We start from the raw sequence: 20481 nt of genomic DNA on the forward strand, positions 1-20481 counted from the left end.
CACTAAGCTAGTAAGTGACAGAACTAGAAAATCCAAGGCATTGGACTCCAAACGTGGTGACCTTCCCAAGACATCTAGCATCATGATTTAAATTCCAACATCAAGGAAAATTATAGATTCCTATATTTAGGAAATATTTCACAAGTTTCACTGGAATTTCATGATTAAATTTTAACAATCTTTGTGAATTAAAGGAGAAAAGGTGGACAGAAAAAGATGAAAGACTGGAGTAGTGATGGCTGGCGTCATAACAGGATTAGTAGTCGTAGTAAAGTATAGCAGTAATAGATGACTTGTGTACTGTTTACCGTGACTTTCTTAGAACATTCACTCTTCTCCAAAACCCCACAAGATAGGTACGATTATTACACCCATTTTACAGATGGGGAAACTGAAGCACAAAGTAGTTCAGTAATTTGTCCAGACATGGCTTTGGTGCTTGTTGTTGAAACATGTCTGACTCTGTGACCCCCATAGATAATAGGCCACCAGGCTCCTCTGTCCATGGGATTTCCCAGGCAAGAATACTGGAGTGGGCTGCCATTTCCTTCTCCAGGGGGTTTTACATTCTATCTAATGGCCTTGACTATAATGAATCCCCAACTATAATTAAATTCTGCTAGGAGGAAAATTTAAATAATATTTAACCATTTTGTAAAGTTGCATAGTTCTTCAAAGCCCCCAATCCTTTCTGGATAGCTTAACAAATCTCAGTGAGATAGTTGAAAACAAGGAAATTTAAAACTCTTTCATCTATGCCTGTTAGAAACCAATTTAAAAACTCTATTCTTCTGAACAGGTCAAATATTAAATCAAAACATTTTTTCAGTAATTGGAATTCATAAATGGGTCAACAGGCTTCATTGGAGTAGAGCACCAGGTACACACAGACACGTACACACACACACACACCCTCATTCAGTCTCACATATAAACAAACATTACCTTATACCCTTGGGAACTGTTTTTAGCTATCTTTAGCCAAACTGGTTTCACTTGGCAAACTATAACCAGTACAGGTGGCACCTATTCTCTGTGAAGTGTTTCCTTTTCCCAGAACTGAGACACTGGCACCGCATACCTTCTTACCCTTTTCGACATCTGTTCCTACTTATATGCCAGCTGAGGCCACCTGACCCATGAAAGGAAACAAAACAAAGGTTCACGGTCATTGTCTACCGAAATGTCATGTTTTGGTCCAACCAGACCTTGGAAACACAGATTGGGATATGAGATGCCAAGCATTGGGCCACCTTAGGAAGGGGCAAAGGAAAAAATATTTCCCTTACTCATCAGATGGTGTTGGATAAAAAAAATAAGGCAGGACTCTAGAGAAATCTTTATAAAGTGACTAAGTATTCACTATCATTTTCAAAGCATTGCATTTTGCTTCAGAGGTGCTACAAGGGACATAGAGAGGACTAGGATTGCCTTGAAGGGGTTTATAAGATTATAATCAAGTCACAGTACATACATTAGAAAATAAATCTGTAAGGTTAAGTACACGAGCATGTCAAATTTATAAGACAGGCAGCAAATATCACAGGCATTTCTTGGAACAAAAACTGAGAGTTGGAAAGGATAGGAAAACCTCAGTGATGGTAAGACTTGAAGAAGAAAAACATAATTTATTTTGTGACAAATGAAATCACTTTCTTCTAAATAGTTTACCAGGATAAAAATTACCAAATCACATCTCTCCTAAGAGCTGAACTAGATGACACCCAAGAAAATCCTTGTTCCTGTTTCATAAATATACCTTTCTGCTTCTCTTCTTTTCCTATAGTCAACTTTCAATTATCTGTAGCAGTTGAGGATAGAGACCAAAGAGGATAAATTGAGGGACATGTCATACCGTTTATTTTTGCCTCCAGGCTCTCTTTCTAGTTTTCAAAACTTTGCTTTTGAAAACTTTGGTAATGAGTACCAAAATGTAATGATTTGAAGACATTTATACACAAATCTGCAAAGTTGCCTATAACAAGGATATTCACTGCAATGTTAGACGATTAAAAGATTTTGAAAACAACCTTAATATCCATCAACAAGGAGGATTTTAACATATTGCAAATGGAAAAGATAAAACTGCCAAGCAGTAATGTCTCATATGATCCCATTTAGTTAAAACAAAAAAGGACACCTGTACCTCATCACTGCTCCTCATCCTCCAACCAGTTCTAGAAGGCAACGTGAGACATTGTCAATAATGTGATAACTGTGACATCAGGAGCTGACTTTTGTTTTTATTTATTATTTTCTGTGCTGATGAAGTTCTTTTTTAAATGTATCACAATTATACTTTCTTTTTTTTTTTTTTTTGATAGTGGGGGGCAGTTTATTACACCGGCGGGCCCAAGGCAGAGTTTCCTCTTAGCCAAGGACCCTGACCGACTTTGGTGAAAATCTTTTTTTTTTTTTTTTGAACAGAGGAAAATTTATGCGTCGAACCTGGACTGGTCACTTATGATAATATACATGCTACAATTCCATTCTCCCCAATCATTCCACCTTCACCCTCTTCCACAGAGTCCCAAAGACTGTTCTAAATGCCTATGTCTCTTTTGCAGTCTCTTATACAGGGTTCAGGTTACAATTATACTTTTAAAATAGTTTAATTAATCTACATGTACATATATAATATTGACATTTTTGTTTTTCAGATATTCTGCTTTGCAAATGAATGAGCCAGAGACATCCACTCAAAGTGAGGCAGAATATTAACAAAGGGTCCATAAAAATGAACCATCAGGCATGAAGAATGGTCACTACACACAGATTTTTTTAATTTCAGTGTATTGGTCATTCCCTCACAGAAAATTAGATCTTCCTCAAGTAAATCTGATGGATAGATGGATGAATATTTTGATTTTTGGGTGCTAATCAATAGTTCAAAGCCTCATAAGCTTGAATCCTGCAGTTGAAAAAGGACATGCTTTTTCAGAAAAGAACTAACCACAGAATTAACCATAAATTGTGAGAGGCTAACTAAGAGTTTAAGAAGTGGGAAGCATGTGGCTATGACGCTGTCTGAGTTGATGACCTTCTGTGACAGTTGCCAGCCTTGAGCAAGATTGAAGACTTCCGGACATCCAAGGGGCCTTTCTCCTCCTTCACCTACTGGAACTCCAAACAGGGCAGTTCTGGAACTCCTACTGGATGGCCATGAACTTTGTGTGTGAGATCAGGAGGTAAGTGGGAGAGGCTCAGCCCGTTCTGCTGATGCACCAGTTCAGAGAAAGTTAGATGACACAGCCCTTTGCTTTCCTCTTGGCTTGAATAAAATCAGGAAAAGTGGTTTAGATTCAGTACTTTCTCTGCTCTCCTCAGGGTCCACATGTTTCCTGACCCTTGCCCCTTTTTTCTGTCCAGGGGCAGTCACCTGCACATGGGATTAGCTGACAATGACATCCTGTTCATCTCTATGTTCTGGACCTATCATTCTGCTTCATCAGGTTGCCCATGTCCCTCTGAAGAATAATTCACTTCATATCCAGCCATCACCTGACCACATCATCACCTAACCACACCATCACCTAACCATATCACCAAGCTGGGACTTTTTGGTTTAGGAGGAACAAAACTTTCTGAAGGAGGTCTCTATAAAACTAATTTACATAGTTAAACATAACACTCGGGAAATTAATTGGAGCTCCTTAATTTTTAAAGAGAGTATAATTGCCAAACCTTTGAAGCTGGTAATAAAACATCACTCAACACTGGTTAAGACTTCCATGGTGGCTCAGACAGTAAAGCATCTGCCTACAATGTAGGAGACCTGGGTTCAATCCCTGGGTCGGGAAGATCTCCTGGAGAAGGAAATGGCAACCCACTCCAGTATTCTTGCCTGGAAAATCCCATGGATGGTGGAACCTGGTAGGCTACAGTCCATGGGGTCACAAAGAGTTGGACGCGACTGAGCGACTTCACTTTCAACACTGGCTGTTCAGTTCTTTCTTTCCTTCTAGGGGAATTCATGGGATTCCCCAGGCAGGAATATTAGGAAACTTTCTCTAAGCCTTCTTTACTTCCTTTGAACCCTTTATTCCAACATTATGGCGGTGGGGGGGGGGGTGCCAGCAGTTGGAATGCCTCGTCTCCCATGATTTACCATGTCAACCTACATACATCTGTTCCTGTCCTCTTTTTGTTTCTTCTGACCCCAAAATGATCTCTTCTTCTATGCTTTGGAACCCATCCTCTGCCACTTTCTTAGGACCCTAATATTAACAATTTGTTGTTCAGTAGCTCAGTTGTGTCTGACTCTTTCAACTCCATGGACTGAAGCACGCCAGGCTTCCCTGTCCTTCACTGTCTCCTGGAGTTTGCTCAAATATGTCCACTGAGTCAATGATGCCATCCAACCATCTTGTCTTCTGTTACCGCCTCTCCACCTGCCCTCATTCTTGCCCAGACTCAGGGTCTTTTCCAAAGAGTCAGTTTTTCACATCAGGTGGTCAAAGTATTGGAGCTTCAACTTCAGCATCAGTCCTTCCAATGACTATTCAGGGTTGATTTCCTTTAGGATAGACTGGTTTGATCTCCTTACTGTCCAAGGGACTCTCCAGCACCACAGTTCAAAAGCATCAATTCTTCAGCACTTCAGCACTCTAGTACTTCAGTACTGCTGCTGCTGCTGCTGCTCAGTTCAGTTCAGTTCAGTTCAGTCGCTCAGTTGTGTCCGACTCTCCGCGACCCCATGAATCACAGCACGCCAGGCCTCCCTGTCCATCACCAACTCCCGGAGTACACTCAAACTCATGTCCACAGAGTCGGTGATGCCATCCAGCCATCTCATTCTCCGTCATCCCCTTCTCCTCCCGCCCCCAACCTTTCCCAGCATCAGAGTCTTTTCCAGTGAGTCAACTCATCGCATGAGGTGGCCAAAGTGTTGCAGTTTCAGCTTTAGCATCAGTCCCTCCAATGAACATCCAGGACTGATCTCCTTTAGAATGGACTGGTTGGATCTCCTTGCAGTATAAGGGACTCTCAAGAGTCTTCTCCAGCACCACAGTTCAAAAGCATCGATTCTTCGGCGATCAGCCTTCTTCACAGTCCAACTCTCACATCCATACATGACCACGGGAAAAACCATTGCCTTGACTAGACGGACCTTGGTTGGCAAAGTAATGTCTCTGCTTTTTAATATACTATCAAGGTTGGTCATAACTTTCCTTCCAAGGAGCAAGCGTCTTTTAATTTCATGGCTGCAATCAGCATCTGCAGTGATTTTGGAGCCCAGAAAAACAAAGTCTGACACTGTTTCCACTGTTTTTCCATCTATTTCCCATGAAGTGATGGGACCAGATGCCATGATCTTTGTTTTCTGAATGTTGAGCTTCAAGCCAACCTTTTCACTCTCCTCTTTCACTTTCATCAAGAGGCTTTTGAGTTCCTCTTCACTTTCTGCCATAAGGGTAGTGTCATCTGCATATCTGAGGTTATTGATATTTCTCCCAGCAATCTTGATTCCAGCTTGTGCTTCTTCCAGCCCAACGTTCCTCATGATGTACTCTGCATATAAGTTAAATAAGCAAGGTGACAATATACAACCTTGACGTACACCTTTTCCTATTTGGAACCAGTCTGTTGTTCCATGTCCAGTTCTAACTGTTGCTTCCTGACCTGCATACAGGTTTCTCAAGAGGCAGGTCAGGTGGTCTGGGATTCCCAACTCTTTCAGAATGTTCCACAGTTTATTGTGATCGACACAGTCAAAGGCTTTGGCATAGTCAATGAAGCAGAAATAGATGTTTTTCTGAAACTCTCTTGCTTTCTCCATGATCCAGCGGATGTTGGCAATTTGATCTCTGGTGCCTCTGCCTTTTCTAAAACCTGCTTGAACATCTGGGAGTTCACGGTTTACATATTGCTGAAGCCTGGCTTGGAGAATTTTGAGCATGACTTTGCTAGCGTGTGAGATGAGGGCAATTGTGCGGTAGTTTGAGCATTCTTTGGCATTGCCTTTCTTTGGGATTGGAATGAAGACTGACCTCTTCCAGTCCTGTGGCCACTGCTGAGTTTTCCAAATCTGCTGGCATATTGAGTGCAGCACTTTCACAGCATCATCTTTCAAGACTTGAAATAGCTCAACTGGAATTCCATCACCTCCACTAGCTTTGTTAGTAGTGATGCTTTCTAAGGCCCACTTGACTTCACATTCCAAGATGTCTGGATGTCTGGGCAAAGGCTAATAGAGTTTTGTCAAGAGAATTCACTGGTCATAGCAAACACCCTCTTCCAACAACACAAGAGAAGACTCTACACATGGACATCACCAGATGGTCAACACCGAAATCAGATTGATTATATTCTTTGTAACCAAAGATGGAGAAGCTGTATACAGTTAGCGAAAACAAGACCAGGAGCTGACTGTGGCTCAGATCATGAACTCCTTATTGCGAAGTTCAGACTTAAATTGAAGAAAGTGAAGAAAACCACTAGACCATTCAGATATGACCTCAATCAAATCCCTTATGATTATACAGTGGAAGTGAGAAATAGATTTAAGGGACTAGATCTGATAGATAGAGTGCCTGATGAACTCTGGACGGAGGTTCGTGACATTGTACAGGAGACAGGGACCAAGACCATCCCCATGGAAAAGAAATGCAAAAGAGCGAAATGGCTGTCGGAGGAGGCCTTACAAATAGCTGTGAAAAGAAGAGAAGCGAAAAGCAAAGGAGAAAAGGAAAGATATAAGCATCTGAATGCAGAGTTCCAAAGAATAGCAAAGAGAGATAAGAAAGACTTCCTCAGTGATCAATGCAAAGAAATAGAGGAAAACAACAGAATAGGAAAAACAAGAGACCTCTTCAAGAAAATTAGAGATTCCAAGGGAACATTTCATGCAAAGATGGGCTCGATAAAGGACAGAAATGGTATGGACCTAACAGAAGCAGAAGATATTAAGAAGAGGTGGCAAGAATACACAGAAGAACTGTACAAAAAAGATCTTCACGACCAAGATAGTCACGATAACGTGATCACTGACCTAGAGCCAGACATCTTGGAATGTGAAGTCAAGTGGGCCTTAAATTAATAGTATGGTGTATATCCTTCATACTTTTACACTTACATAATATAAATATATTTACTATATTTAAAGCTTTTAATATTGTTGTTCTATAAAATAAAAGGAATCAGGGAGTTAAGATATTCTTTTTAGTAGCTATACCATATTCTATGGGCTTCCCTGGTGGCTCACTGGTAAAGATTCCACCTGCCAATGCAGGAGATGCAGGCTCAATCCCTGGGTGGGGAAGATTCCCTGGAGAAGGAAATGCAACCCACTCCAGTATTCTTGCCTGGGAAATTCCATGAACAGAAGGAGCCTGTTGGGCTACAGTTGATAGGGTGACAGAAGAGTTAGACATGAATTAGCAACTAAACAATAACAATCATATTCTATATAATCTATAATCACATTATATGAATGCGCTATAATTTATTCAGTTATTCCTTGACAGGCATTTGGGTTGTCTACAGCCTCTGGGTAAATAATTCTCCAGTATATAACCTTGTCAGTAAATCCATACATCTGGCGCTTTTGTTTCTTTGGGCTCAGTTCATAGGTGCATACTGCTAGGTCATAACATATCCATTTAAATTTTTAATGAGTACAGACATGTTTTAACAATTCCTAGAAATTTCAGCAATTCATCTTACAATAATATATAAGGGTATCTTCCCTTCCCCCTCCCCAGCTCTGGCCTATATTGGATGTTATCAATATTTTAAACTTTGACCAACTTAATGGGTTAAAAAAAGAAAAAGGCCATTTCATTCTTATTTGCATGTCGAGTACAAGAGAAGTTAAACAACACAGGCCTCTGGCAAGATAATATATCAAAATGTTAATCAAAGCGTTTTCCATGTTCTCTCACTGGTACCTTTGATCTCAGATGGTTATTTTTCTATCACCCCACCCCCTACCACACTCTAAACTGAAACAAAGACTCCAAGATGCCTCAGGCCCAACTGCAGAACAGGAAGAGTTTAATGCCTGCTTTTCCTCTCCCAAAGGCTCTGGCATGAAGATGGAAACTGTAGGCAGAAGATGCGTCCTAACTGGGGGCAGAGAAAGAGATAGAAAAGATTCCAGATCACAAAGAAGAAAGGAGAAATATCTCTTGCTAAGAAGACCAGGAAACAGAGCAGCAGGAAATCACCGCCAGGTAGCTCTCAAGTGTTTGCTTTCTCACAACGTCTCACTCCCCAGTTGCTGACAGCCCTCCACCCAGCAGTCTTGGACTCTCTGAACAGAGGGGTCAGGAGGAACTTTAACATTATGAGAGCTAATGGGATGGAAGGTGGGGTGGTGGAGAAAAGAAAGTGGGGTGGGGAGGAAGACAAAGGAAAACCGTAGTTCCCTGACCAAAGCAAAACCAAACAAATGGAATTTCCCTAAAAGCCTATTCGCACCATACACGTTGCCACTGTTATCTATTTATTGTTCATTTGCATTTTATCTTCTGTGAGTTGCCAGTTCATATCCTATTCAAGCTGACTTTTTAAAAAAATGTCATTTTATAAAACTTCTTTGTATAGTACAGATACAAATGCTTTTTCTGTCAAATGTATTGTAAATATATTTCCTCTTTGGTAAACACTGGATTTTTTATTTTATTTGTGATATCTTGTCAACATAAAATTTTGGTTTTGTTTTTAATATTGTCAAATGAATGTTTTTCATTTTTTTTCTGGAATTTCTATCTTGCTTACAAAAGTCTCTCTAATAGAGACTAACTGTTCCTCTGGATTATCTTTTTACAGTGCAATGATGTTATAAAGATGCTCTTTTATACAGTTAGACTTTTAATCCATCTGGAATGTCAGTTTTCATATTATAGCATAAACCAGGTAATGATCTGATTTTATGGCCTGGGTTCAAATCCTGACTCTACCACACTCTATTAGCTGTGTGACTTTGGACCAGTTACTAAACGCCTCTGTTTCTTTTTTGTTTAATTCAAGTAGGGATAAAAAACAGTTTCTACCTCAAAAGCTTGTATTGAAGACTGAGTTAATACATGAAAATATCTCAGACTAGTATCTGGCACATAGTAAGTCCTTACTAAACACTAGCTGTTAACTGACCCAGTTGAAAAATCCTGCCACCATCTACTAAACAATTTTTTCAATCAAAAATGCCCATTTTAGCAATATGAAGTAAACATATACACTTGGGTCTGTTCCAGATTCTCTGTGCTCCATCAATTATATATGAATACTATATTGTTTCATTATTACCTTTACAACAAATTATTTAATTTGGTGGTGCAAGTCCCTCTCCCTAATCTTCTTTTTCAAAACTTTCTCAGTGATTGTCTACATAGTATTTATCTATATAAACTTTAAAATAATATTATCCTCCAATGTTCATCTGTGAAAATTTAAACATTTTAAAAATAATTTTGGACAGAACAGAACTAAGATACCAGCTTCACCCTGTCTGGAAAAGAACTAGTACAAAATTATTACGATGAGTGGAGATCAAGTCTATCTACTTCTACTTGAAGGCACCCACAACTTTTGGCATGGAATGCAAACTCCAGAAGTTGTTGGGGAAAGAAGAGCTATCCCATTCATTCATTCAAGCAAATTCTGCTATTTTGCTATGCATCGCTACATTATAGAAATCCAAAAATTTACACCCACAGGAGGACACACAGGCAAAACAAGTCATTTAGAGACAACTGTCACACCACATTATCCTTAATCTGGAGAACTGCTAGCTTCTCCCAACACCCTACCCATGGGGCACAACACAAGGCTTCTTATGTGTTTACTTTAAACTTTGTTTGGCATTCATGCTTTCTAGGATAAAATAGTTTATCTGGATTTGCAAAATCATTTCCTGTCGTTCCAAGATCAAGCACCATCTTGACTGTAAACATGTACTCTTCTGTCTGCCCGAGCAACTTAGAGGGCACCAATTCAGGTTTCCCTTCCGATCGTGACCAGGAAGAGGACTAATAAATATTTCAAACATGAAAGGATTGTTATAACAAAGGGGTCTTAAAATCCTCCTGGGTTATCTGAACAGCTTTCCGTTTCATTTTGTTTTCACCTCTACCCCACTGAAATTGGAAGAGATTTTTTTTTTCCCTCGGGATGAAACAAAAGTTTATGCATAGAAAGGTTGAGATTAGAAAATAAAATGAACAACAAAGGCAATAAAAGTAAAGGTATAGATATAAAGGGGGAGAGAAAGCTATGTGAAGGCGATGATCGGACCACAGGCCAGCCTTGGTCATTCCCAGTCAGGATGTACCTCCTGATAGCAAACAATTCCTGCCTCAATGACAACCCCATGTATTTGTGTCATAAATACAATCCCATCAAAGCAAGTATTACACACATCTTACTGTCACATGGCAAATGCTGCCTGGCTTCCAAGATAAGCTTTATGGAGAGTGAAGAGGAAGGGACAAGAGAAACAGGTGAGAAGCCTAGGGAAAACACTTCCCTTAATCCTTTGATGTCACCAAAGTGATCAGTGATGAAAGAAGCATCATTCTTACTCCTCCCTGCCACTTCCTTGGACTGAAACCAGAGGCTAAACATCATCCAACATGGTTCTCCCTTTAAGGAGATGACTTTCTAAGATCATCAAACCAAAACCCAAAGCAAAGGACAGTGGATGTGTTATCTGGGCAAGGTTGCAAGCTGTTTCTCCAGCTTTATTTCTTCAAAGTTGCTCATAATGAGTGACATTCTGAACCAAAAGACTTTATTTTCTTAATCTTCTCTAGATTAAAAAGGGGAAATGATAACCACCTTGATATTGTTACAGAAGCCTGACAGCCCAAGGTAATTGATGAGAGGTTTAACTTTACAAAAAGTATACATTGACAATGGAGTATTTAGCTCAATTAGAGATAACAATATCTGGCCCGATAGAAACAAATCACAGTATAACAAAAGCATCTGGACAATTAAATGAGTCAAAGATATATATATTGGTTGTTGCTGTTGTTTAGTTGCTCAGTCATGTCTGACTCCTTTACAGCCCCATGGACTATAGCTCACCACCCTCCTCTGTCCATGGGATTGTCCAGGCAAGGATACTGGAGTGTACTGCCATTTCCTTCTCCAGGGGATCTTTCCAACCCGGGGATAGAATCCGAGTCTCTTTTGTCTCCTGCATTGGCAGGTGTCTTCTTTACCAGTAGCACCACTTGGGAAGCCCAGAGATATATATTTTCAGTTCAGTTCAGTTGCTCAGTCCTGTCCAACTCTGTGCGACCCCATGGACTGCAGCACGCCAGGCTTCCCTGTCCATCACCAACTCCTGGAGCCTACTCAAACGTGTCCATGGTGATGTCCATGGACAGTGGACATCATGTCCACCGCATCAGTCATGCCATCCAACCATCTCATCCTCTGTTATCCCCTTCTCCTCCCGTCTTCAATCTTTCCCAGCATCAAGGTCTTTTCTAATGAGTCAGTTCTTTGCATCAGGTGACCAAAGTATTGGAGTTTCAGCTTCAGCATCAGTCTTTCCAGTGAATATTCAGGACTGATTTCCTTTAGGATTGACTGGTTTGATCTTGCAGTCCAAGGGACTCTCAAGAGTCTTCTCCAGCACCACAGTTCAAAAGCATCAATTCCTCAGGGCTCAGCTTTCTTTAGAGTCCAACTCTCACATCCATACATGACTACTGGAAAAATCATAGCTTTGACTAGATGGACCTTTGTTGGTAAAGTAATGTCTCTGCTTTTTAATAGCTGTCTAGGTTGGTCACAGCTTTTCTTCCAAGGAGCAAGCGTCTTTTAATTTCATGGCTGCAGTCACCATCTGCAGTGATTTTGGAGCCCAAGAAAATAAAGTTACTCACTGTTTCTATTGTTTCCCCATCTATTTGCCATAAAGTGATGGGACCAGATGCCATGATCTTAGAAGAAATGGAGTAGCCCTCATAGTCAACAAAAGAGTCTGAAATGCAGTTCTTCGGTGCAATCTCAAAAAGACAGAATAATCTCTGTTCGTTTCCAAGGCAGACCATTCAATATCACAGTAATGCAAGTCTATGTCCCAACCAGTAATGCTGAAGAAGAAGTTGAACAGTTCTATGAAGACCTGTAAGATCTTCTAGAACTAACACCCAAAAAAGATGTCCTTTTCACTATAGGGGACTGGAATGCAAAAGTAGGAAGTTAAGAGCTACCTGGAGTGACAGGCAAATTTGACCTTGGAGTACAAAACAAAGCAGGTCAAAGGCTAACAGAGTTTTGCCAGAAGAATGCACTGGTCATAGCAAACACCCTCTTCCAACAACACAAGAGAAGACTCTACACACAGACACCACCAGATGGTCAATACCAAAATCAGACTGATTATATTCTTTGCAGCTAAAGATGGAGAAGCTCTATACAGTCAGAAAAAACAAGACTGGTAGCTGACTGTGGCTAGGATCATGAACTCCTTATTGCCAAATTCAGACGTAAGAAATATATATATTACAAAATTATTTTAGGCTTAGTTCTGTGAAGGACACTGAGAGGAGGGGCATAAGAAAGAAGTACACGATCTCTCTGCTCTAAGGACTGACCTTCCTGTTAGAATAATACTTAGGCAATAAAATGAAGTAATACAAGGCAATATATGATTACACTTTTAAAACAATTCAGGAACTATACACACAATTAGATTTCCATCAGGGAGAAAAATAGTTCTTTGGATTTAATTGCAATGAGATTATCACATAGAACTCAAGCTACAGGCTCAGTCCTTTAAATTATAAATTATTCTAATTAAAGTATACTTCTTTATCTTAAAATACAACTTTGGGCTTTTTTCCTCCTCCAAACTGTTCTTAGTTATTTTGGGAAGGTTTTCTTTTTTTCTCTCTCTAGAGTTTTCAAATATATATTTAATATATTTAACTTTATTCAACTATTTGAAAATAATCTAACCTGAAATAACATCAATAATAAAATTGTATTCTCCCCCTTGAACAAAGTCAGTTTGAGCCGAACTGTGAAGCCTCACATTAAACCATTTAATAATGTTTAATTACAGTTCTAAATAAGGTTAAATTAGATAAAGGAAATAACATGGAAACAAAGCCAATTATTCATCATTCTAACAGCCATTTTCTACAGAAAAAATGGAAGGTCAACAAGCAATCATGGAGAAAATGAACTGAACAGTTGAAGATGACGTGTTAGTAATATATACCCAACCCTCCCAAAAGTCACTGACGCAATCATAAAGGAGGCTCATGTTATTCAGACCAGCTGTCCACACTGATCAAATCCTACAGACAGCTCCTTACAACAGGAGTCAGTCAATAAATATTTATGAAATTGAGCTGAATATTCAACTCTCCACTTTAAGCAGTTATACCCTAAATCATGAGATGTATCAGACAGCGCACGGAGGAGTGCATTTGAAATTCATTTGGGGTCACACAGAGTCGGACACGACTGAAGTGACTTAGCAGCAGCAGCAGCAAGGTTTATACAAACAATAGTTGATTATTATGAACTTTCACTCAGAAATTGCCTCACTTGCCCCTACAGAACCCTGTGAGGTGATTAAGAGGTCATTACTGTCTCACATTAATGAAGAAGAAACTTGAGTCTCAGGAAAGTTAAATGGCTGCTCACCTGAGGTCACCCCAGTGTAAACGGACTGGCTGGCACCGCCACCCATGCTTGCTGAGCTGCAAAAGCCACCCTGCCTGTGCCTGTGTAACTCAATTCATCAGAAGCACACGTACATGAAATGTTTCTAACTTTTCCAAATAACTGCCACCAACTGCTCTGCGGACAACTACCCCCACCCCCTTTTCCAGCTATAAAGTATCTCCTTTAATCACATCTCAGTCCAGTTCCCTACCCTCTCACCCCCTTTTAGTTAATAAAGTCTCATTTCGGCTAGCTCCCTTCCCAGAACAGACAGTTAAGGGTAACCCAGGCTTGGAGCTGGGGCGCAGAGGGCAGCCCTGCCCATGCACGGCGAGGTGGCCGTCCCCTTTCATGGGCCAGCAGGGTGGCCGGTTGATAGGACCTTGTGGAGGCCTCAATGGGAGGTGCCAAGGGCAAGTTCTGCCAGGGGGCCCCAGAAGGGTGTACTAAAGCCTGGCCTGATCTCGGCAGAGAGTGCCACTGCTGGCCAGGAAACACACCTCTCCCATGTGGCTTTTGCGATGCCCAGTCAGCTGGCAGTCTAGGCTCAGAGGACTGGACCCAGTGGCCCTCGTCAGAGATGAAAACTCCTTCACTGGCCTAGTCTCCCAGCCACCCCATCACTCTACTTCTCCCGGGATTCTTGCTTGAGTTCCCAGCCAAGAGAGATGTCAGTCTTGCCTACTTTCAGACATCCACGAAATTCAGATCAAAATCTTTTGAAGTCTGTGTTACTTCAGAACTCACTACTGACCTTTATCCCCTGAACACCAGCACTGCCAGGTAACCTCTGAGGTTAGAAAAGGAGCTCAGGAAATGCCCCCATGCTGACCATATGGACATGGACGTTAGATTGAAGTAGAAGTGTTTACCTTTCCGTATTTATTGTTTTAGCTTTACTTCTAGGCTTCACCGAGTGCATTGCACAATACAGGCTCTCAACAATTTTTTTTTCAAACCTATGTGACTCTTACATAGATGAATTTTGTAAAACCTGCTTTTAAAGAAATTGACATAATTGCATTCATTTTTTATAGTCTACATTTTTATCCTTTCACTGGGGATCTGAAGTGGCCTTTACAATAGCAAGTAAAACTTTGCAGCTCTTTAGGTTAAAAATGATTGCATCAGGTGTTATTAAAGTTAGCATAGTGTAAACCACAAGTTCCAGGATATGTATACAGTCTTACTCAAATGACAGTTATGAGCTGTTAAAACTTCATTGTAATCATAGTATCGTAAACTTTCACTCCCATAGCCCTTACTGTGTGTCAGACTCTATTCTAAATGTTTCAGGAGTGCTAACTCAGTTAAAGTGTCAAATCATGTAATCCTCAGAAGCTGTGGAGATAGACAACCTTATATCTCCATTTTACAGACGAGAAAACTGAGGCTAACGGCTCGTGGCTAGAAAGAGAGCAAGATTTGACTCCAGGGGTTGTACCACTCTTAACCACCACACAATATTGTCTCTCTGACTTTATGCTTCTGGAGAATACAAAACATCTTACTTTAATTTCTATCAGCTCTAGTCATAGAATTGCTAGCATTTATGAAGGCTTTACACTTTTACAAAACTGCTGAATAAGAGCTTTAAGAGTGTCATGTCACTTAACCTCAAAGTCTGCATCCCCCAAGCCTACCCACAAGCTAGTGCAACCCCACTTTACAAATGTGGAAACTGAATCCCTAAGATGTTAAATCCCTTGGCTAAGTTCATGATAGTAGTAAGTGTCAAAGTGAGGCCACAAACCTATGTCAGCTGACACCAGATTCTGTGCCCTAAACTATGACACTTTGGGTTCTATTCAAAGTGAACTAAATTAGGTTTAAACACAACCCAACTCCCAGCCACCTGGAACGGTCACCTATGTTATCAAGTCAGTGGTTACAAACGGATGGCTCTGGGTTCCAGGCCCTCTGGTGAAGCGTGTAAGATCCAACAGCACAGAGCCCATGCTGCACGTGCTCATGGCCCTCCAGTGGAGCTGAATAGTCACAGTTTCCTTGAATCGTGCAAGCAAGTACTCAGGCCCTACCCAGTCCACTTCACCCAACTCTGCCAGTTGCCTGGCACCTGTAGCCATTTGAGTTCCCAATCCTTAATCTAGAGATGCTCAGGCCAGTACCGGTCTCATGGTACTACTGACCACTGCAAACTGGTGCAGAATAGAAGCTGACTCATTGGAAAAGAACTGATGCTGGGAAAGACTGAAGACAAAAGGAGAATAGGGCACTAGAGGATGATATGGTTAGAGAGCACTACCAACTCGATGGACATGAATTTGAGCAAACTCCGGGAGATAGTGGAGGACAGAGAAGCCTGGCATGCTACCGTCAATGAGGTCACAAAGGTTGGGCGTGACTTAACGACTAAACAACAACAAGCAGAATATGAAATACATACTTACTAATTAAGGATAGTTTCCTACTATAGAAAGCAGACCTTTGGAGTGAGGAAGTTCCAATTTCTGTGCCCCTTTGTCATTAGGCCAACTCTATTTTACAATCCCACATCAAGAGTCTAGGAGATGGCTCCTGGCAACAGATGTGTGGCACTAACTCTGCTCTCTGGGGAAAAGTATTCCTTTAACATAGGGCTAAAGTCAACCTGCTTTTGCATGTGTGGGCTCAGCAGTCTTATTTCTCTCTCTGTAGACTGTCATCATACAGCTACATAAGCCTTGCAGGCCTTCTCTTTTCCTCAGAACTGGGAGGGGTAAGGCTATTCTGTACTGTCAGCATGATTCATGTGTTAACGTGGGGAGGCACTCATCTGAAAAGAGAAACTTGGCTTCCACAGAGCTCCAGATAAGACCTAAGATGTGTTGAGCAAAGACAAAAGAGGGAGAAGGGATACCTAGTCTCTGCAAAACACAGATCCGTTAAGCATGATATGGCTGGACAGACAGGGGATTTCTACACGAATGCTGGCTATCTGAACACCATGTGCCTGTCAGAAACAGATTTGGGAGCCAGAAGAAAATAATATGATTCCTCATCCTGACACATTTTGGAAACAAGCCAATAGGGAAACAGTCTCATCATTGAGATATTTTCCTTTTTTCAACACCATGAAAATTAACAGAATATTCTGACACTTCGTTTCTCTAGGCTATAAATTTGTATATTGGTAGTCTTCCTTTCTGGGTATAGCATCCTTAGAATTCAAGTTATTACTGACTTGGACAACAACAGAAGACTTTTTGTTTGTTTATATAACAAACATCCAAGTAGTTCTGGCTTTAAGTGCAGCTGGATCCCGATACTTGTGTGGTGTCATCAGGAATTAGTATCCGTCCATCCCTGGCTCTGCTCTCCTTTATGTTGGATGTCTTCTCTGGCAGGCTCTCCTCCCGTGGTAGCAAGATGACTTCCAGCAGCTCTGGGTGTGCATGCCACCAGCTTAGCAATCCCAGCAGGGAGAAATGATCTCTCTCCCAAGCATCTTAGCAAGAGGTTCAGGGCTGTCTCTGTTTGCTCTGGCCTCAGTCAAGGGTCAACCTCAGCATTAGTTAGTGTGGCTGAGGGATGCAGTGTTCTCATTGGTTGGATCTGAATTCCCACCAAAGCCAGAAGGTTGTGTCCTTTCCATCCAAACCATAAGAGCAGGGTCGGGGACATGTGATTTCCGTGAAGAAGGAGATGGACCCTTTGTAGAAAAAGGGCACTGGGCAGGAGGACCACAGATGGTCTCTATAACATTCAGGACTTGGAGAGGCTTCATTAATTTATTTTTCCTCTGGTCCCTTTTTCAAGTATTGCATTCCTTAGCTTCTTAGTCCAACCCACAAATAAACCAGAAAAGTAAAAATTATTATTTTCATTAGATCACTGCACCAAATATAATAAAAATGAGAGCCAATATATCAACCAAAGAACTCTGCATAAGCTTTCCTGGCTAGTCTTACAGACCCAGGTAATAATAAGCATCAAAACATTATTCACCCAAACTCCCACATATTAATTCTGAGGCTTCCACATTACTCATACAGAGCCAACTCTTTATTATTAAATGCACAGAATATGAGAAACCATGGATAAAACCCAATGTCTTGTTTTAGCCAACAGCCTCAGCCTCTTTCCCAGATGGACCTTCACCCCAGCTGCAGGGAGCAACCGCACTGACTAATTTGACTTTCGCATCTGGTGGAACTGCTCCCACACATACCTAGATAAGTCATACACTCCTCGACACACTTCACAGAGTCTGATTAATTCCTATCAACTTACCCCCAGTGAAAAAGGAGAGCACTTTATCATTCCGGCAAAAAGACTCAATTAACCGAGACTCAAAAAGCCAATAGTGAAAATCAAGTCCAAAGGGTGACATTTTAAACTGAATTCCTTCCTGCCCTACCCCCATCTCCTACATTCCCAACCCTCTTTCCTCCCATCCTCATAATATAAAGTCACTCCTTTCTCCTCTGTCCTTAATTATTCTCTAAGTTTCTGTAACCACCAAAGCATAAACTGATCATCGGGGAGAGGCAGTAGATGAGAAATGGCAAAGGTGAAAGAGAGAACCTTGAAGGCAGGAGGATGCAGAGGAGCCAACTGGCCAGAGATGCTGGATGGGATGTGAACGGGATTTTCCTGTGGAAGGCAACATAGAAGGGGTTGCCTGTGGCGTCCCACTTAGTGGTCAGTGTTATTTCACGTTAAGATTCTCCTTACCCCATTCACTCCAAGGGCCAGACAACCTTGTTTTAATCATTTAGAAGCCTTCTCCACGCTCTCTTTCGGAAGCCTTTGTACATGGAACTGACTTAATTGCTAACAAACTGTCCAGTCTCCACCCTGGTCTGTGCTGCTGCCACTGCTCCCTGCTAATACTGATTCAGGCCACCAGTGTGCCAGGCACAGTGTCAAATGCTGGGCATGAATTCTTTGGTTTGATCCTCACAATAATTCCACAGAATGGGATACTTTTGTTATCTCCATTTTCCAGATGAGGAAATTTTCTTAACTTGCCCAAGGTTAATCTATTAACAAATGGGAGGGCAGTGACAATACACAAAAATGGAGAGAAGAAAGAAGAAACCTAGAAAATCTATGTATTGCCTAATCAGTTGTTCCATGATCAGACTGTGATTATAATTTTAAGTACAGCTATGATCCTCTTTTTAGAATGTCCACTAAGCAAATACTTGATAAAATATTGTATAGACCATATTCTTTGATGTAAGGCTTATTAAAACATTAGGAATAATTAAAACTATAGGGGGGATTAGATAAAAGTGGTCAAAAGGTAAAAACTCCCAGTTTTAAGATAAATACTAGGGCTGCAATGTACAACGTAGTTAATATAATTAACACTGCTCTATATTACATATGAAAGTCTTAGGTGAGAAAATCCTCAAAGTTCTCATCATGAGGAAAAAATTGTTTTCTTATTCTTTTATTTTGTATCTATGAGATGATGGATACCCACTAAACATGTAGTAATCAGTTCATGATATATGTAAGTCAAATCATTATGCTGTACATCTTAAACTTATATAGTGCCGTATGTCAGTTATATCTCAATAAAACTAGAAGGGTTTTCCTGGCAGCTCAACGGTAAGGAATTCACCTGCCAATGCAGGAGACATAGGTTTGATCCCTGAGTTGGGAAGATCCCCTGGAGAAGGAAATGGCAACCCACTCCATCATTCTTGCCTCTGAAATCACAGGGACAGAGGACCCCGGCAGGCTGTAGTCCATGGGGTCACAAAAGAGTCAGACAAAACTTAGTGACTAAACAGCAAAAACTAGAAGAAAAAGTCCTATAGGACTTTTCAGGATCTGCAGATTCTAGTTACACTGAATTCCAAAGAAATACTTGTTTTTTTCCTAGGAGCACAAATGCCTCTCTTATCTGAGACAGAACAGAGATCCTATGACAGTGACTGGCTTGGTGATTTAAGCTTAAATTCTGACTCCCAAGAAGAACCCACACGTATACACAGAGCCATTGCAATTGCAGCACTAAAAATTAGTGTACAGCGGGGTTCATACAAAATATGGATCCACGAATTTCAGGTACTGATTAGCCGTGGGAGTCAGGACACATCTCCTAACATTTACCGGTTATGAGGACAACCATGATACCCATGCATGAGGTTGCTGTAAAGGTTCAATATGATGGTGAAAAGGAAAATATGCTATCAACTACTAGGTGCTCAGAAAATAAATTTAATTAAAATCTGACATACACTACTCTTTGACCCAGCAATCCCACTTGTAGGAGATAAACTTCAGACAGAAAAGCAAAAGGACATAAAGATGTAGGTTCATGAAGATGAACACAGAAGTGTTCATTAAGTGTTGAAATTACAAAGAAGCAAAAAATCGGAAAGGCCAACAAGCCATGGTCCATCAATGGCACAGTGGCTGCAAGTTAAGCGGGGGACTGAGCTGTATCAGTGATGGAGCTGACTTGCCTGAGCTGGGGTCCTGGATGCACTAATGTTTCCGAACCTGGGCACATCACACAGCTTCTCAAGGCCTCAGGCTCCTCCCTCCATAAAATGGGAATAAGAAAAGTGGTTAGCTCAGAGCTTATTGTGAGGATTATAGTTAATTCTTAAAAATGCTTAGAAGAATAAATAATAATAAAACAATAAAATTTGCTAAATGTCATTTTTTTTAAAGAATAATTCTAAGTGCTGATGTAGAAAATCAAGTTAAAAAGCAGCAAAGTACATCCTGTTCTGTTTAAGAAAGTGTGTGTGTGTAATTGCACAGTTAACAAAACAAATGAGAGGAATATACAACTTTTTTCTCGACAATGTTACCCCTGGGACATGGAATGAGAGAACTGAAGAAGACATTCTTCTTACAGAATTTGTTTAAGTGGTCAGA

This window comes from Moschus berezovskii, chromosome 5 (assembly GCF_049115385.1).
Source record: "Moschus berezovskii isolate FMDL1 chromosome 5, NW_MosBer_1.0, whole genome shotgun sequence".
Lineage (NCBI taxonomy): Eukaryota > Metazoa > Chordata > Mammalia > Artiodactyla > Moschidae > Moschus > Moschus berezovskii.